Raw genomic sequence first — 3431 nt, 5'->3', positions numbered from 1 at the left:
TGCCTTGAATACGTTGAAGGTCACATCCTGATCTTGGACCCGCATAGTAAGTTCCCCTTTTTGCACATCTATCAAGGTACGGCCAGTAGCCAAGAAAGGCCTCCCCAAGATTATGGGAATCTTCTTATCTTCCTCAAAATCCAGAATAACAAAATCTGCTGGAAAGAAGAGCTTATCCACCTTGACGAGCACATCCTCAACTATGCCCCTTGGGTAAGTAATGGAACGGTCCGCCAATTGTAGCGACATGTATGTGGGTTTTGGATTAGGCAGATCCAGCTTTTTAAAGATCGACAAGGGCATCAGATTAATGCTTGCTCCCAAATCACAAAGGCACTTGTCAAAATTTAGATTGCCAATGGTGCAAGGAATGGTGAAGCTTCCTGGATCTTTCAGTTTTGGTGGTAACTTTTGTTGCAGAACCGCGCTGCATTCTTCCGTGAGAGCAACGGTTTCAAGGTCATCCAGTTTCACCTTCCTTGAAAGAATAGTCTTCATAAACTTCGCATAACTAGGCATTTGTTCCAGAGCCTCAGCGAAAGGTATATTGATATGAAGTTTCTTGAACACCTCCAGAAACTTCCCGAACTGTCTATCCAGCTTTTGTTGCTGCAATCTCTTAGGAAAAGGTGGTGGAGGATAGAGCTGTTTCTCCCCTGTATTAGCCTCAGGCAGAGTGTGTTCAACAGTAGTCTTCCTTGGTTCCGCCGCTTTCTCCTTTTTCTTAGATTCTTCATCTCTAACTTCAGCTTCTACTTCTTTTGCCTTTTCATCCTCAGCTACTTTTCCAGACCTTAAGGTAATAGCCTTAACTTGCTCTTTAGCTTTCTTCCTTCCTGGTACTTCCGTGTCACTGGGAAGAGTGCCAGGTTGACGATTGAGCACTGCATTGGCTAATTGACCGATTTGATTTTCCAAGGTCTTGATAGAAACCGCCTGACTCTTGCACAACAGCTTAAGTTCCTCAAAATCAGCACTAGTAGGTGCAGCTGCACTTCCCTGTTGAGGATATGAATGCCTTGTAACATACTGCTGTGGTTGCTGGAATCCAGGTGGGTTAAACTGTTTACTCACCCCTTGCTGATATGGTGGCTGAATAGCATTCTGATTATTCCCCCAGCTGAAATTTGGATGATTTCTGTTATTAGGATGATAGGTCGCTGGCACAGGCTGCTGTTGTCGCTGATAATTATTCACATACTGAACAGAATCGTTGACAAGAGAACACTGATCCGTAGCATGAGAACCTGCACAAAGCTCACAAACCATAGCTATTTGATTAACTCCATACGTAGCCAGAGAATCAACCTTCATTGATAGCGCTTGGAGCTGGGCTGCAATAGCGGTGGCTGCATCAACTTCCAGAATACCTGCGACCTTGCCTGACGTCATCCTCTGAGTTGGGTTTTGATGCTCATTTGCAGCCATTGTCTCTATAAGATTATACGCCTCAGTATAGCTTTTAGCCCATAAGGCTCCTCCAGCTGCTGCATCGAGCATGGGCCGAGATTGGGCCCCCAAACCATTATAAAAACCAGTGATTACCATCCAATCCGGCATTCCATGATGTGGACATTTTCTCAACATTTCCTTGTAGCGTTCCCAAGCCTCGCACATAGATTCTGTAGGTTGCTGCGCAAACTGAGTAAGAGCACTCCTCATAGCAGCAGTCTTTGCCATTGGATAAAACTTCACCAGAAACTTTTGTGCAAGATCTTGCCACGTAGTGATGGACCCAGCTGGTTCAGAATGTAACCAGTCTTTAGCCTTATCCCTCAGTGAGAATGGGAAAAGCCTCAACTTGATAGCCTCATCAGTCACGCCATTATACTTAAAAGTGCTACAGATCTCGACAAAATTTCTTATGTGCATGTTGGGGTCTTCAGTTGCCGCTCCTCCAAAAGAAACAGAATTCTGCACCATCTGAATAGTGCCCGGCTTGATTTCAAAGGTGTTAGCTTGAATAGCCGGATGAAGGATGCTTGACTGAATATCATCAATTTTAGGCCGAGAAAAATCCATAAGAGCTGGATCAGCTTGAACAATACGATCTCCCATGTTTACTGGTTCTTTCTGCTCAGCGCCTGAATCCGAATCCTCAAAATCTAACTTCTCCGGAATATCAAGAACTTCGTTTGTCTCCTCAGTTGTATCTAAAGTCCTCTTGCGAGCACGAGAACGAGTTTGCATAAACGCTTGCTAAAGTACCTGAAACACAACCGAAAAGAGTAAGTAACTACTACGTCCTAATCACTGAGTCCTAATGACCAATGATGGTAAGTACATAAACTAAACAAATACGCCGAGTCCCCGGCAGCGGCGCCAAAAACTTGTTAGGGCGAAAACACGCACTAATATTCACGCAAGTATACGCGTTCGCAAGTAATATAGAATACTTTCTAGTTCGTTCCCTCAGAGACTCAGACTAAATTATTGTCTAATTAAACTCACTCACCAATGTATAATTACTTCTCAATGTTAAGATAATAACACTTAAAATTATTGATCAAATATTAACTATAATTAACTACTTAATTAACCACTTAACTAACACTTCAAATTATCAATAATAAAACACTCATGAGATCACAACTTCATTATTACTTCCTTCTATAGCCATTGTTATTACATTTAGCATGTGACAGTGATGACATTAATCGAATAACACGAAACTGATAAAAGCCAACTTTCATTGTACTAATACCATTCTACCAAGCATCCACAATTAAGATAGAAGTTGAATAGTCATCAATTATGTTGAGTTCCTATATGTCTACAGAAATTGACAACACAACGATTTAAGCACAAGTTATTCCTTTTGATTACATAGGGCAAATAAAACTGTTAGAGTTACCCACTAATCATGCACAACGTACATGAACCTATGCTAGCATGGCAAGTTCTAAATCTCAAGATCCACCGTCGCTTCACAAGAGATTAACACCCTATCTTATATGTTCGCGACAGCACATAAGACGAATACGCGCAACCAATACTAGATATCATGCAATCATCACACACTAAAGTATTAAACAATTAACTAAAGAATTCCATAATAAATCCGTTGTAACCCCATGATCACGATTAGCCCATAATAGAACTCATCGCCATCATGGGTTCATATGAAATCATGATAAACACACACAAGAAAATAATAACTACACTAATTATATTAAAACAGAGTACGTCACAAGAGTAAATAAGTCAAAGCAAGAAAACTAGCATCCAACGTTACAACGAAAACAAGAATCACAAGAATATATGCTTCCTCTTCGTTGCGGTGTGCTAAATCGGTCTTCTTCCTTATCTCCTTCGCTTCTTGCGTAAAACACAATCTAAAACATAATCTCCTTAATACTCTCTATGAAAACGTCTCAAATCTACCTATATAATAGTCCCATAAAACTCAGATTACATAGAAGTTGGAAGCC

The 3431-nt window shown here is 41.0% G+C and overlaps 1 non-coding gene across 1 annotated transcript; it reads left to right on the top strand.

Annotated features, from left to right (window-relative positions):
- Nucleotides 1-1558: 1558 nt before the first annotated feature.
- LOC141681505 (small nucleolar RNA R71) lies at nucleotides 1559-1665 on the top strand. The gene has a single exon (XR_012558935.1). It is a non-coding gene; the product is annotated as a small nucleolar RNA R71 (small nucleolar RNA).
- The last annotated feature ends 1766 nt before the right edge of the window (nucleotides 1666-3431 follow it).

The sequence above is a fragment of the Apium graveolens genome, chromosome 8 (genome assembly GCF_009905375.1).
Source record: "Apium graveolens cultivar Ventura chromosome 8, ASM990537v1, whole genome shotgun sequence".
Taxonomy (NCBI): domain Eukaryota; kingdom Viridiplantae; phylum Streptophyta; class Magnoliopsida; order Apiales; family Apiaceae; genus Apium; species Apium graveolens.
This window is presented reverse-complemented; position numbering and strand designations above follow the sequence as displayed.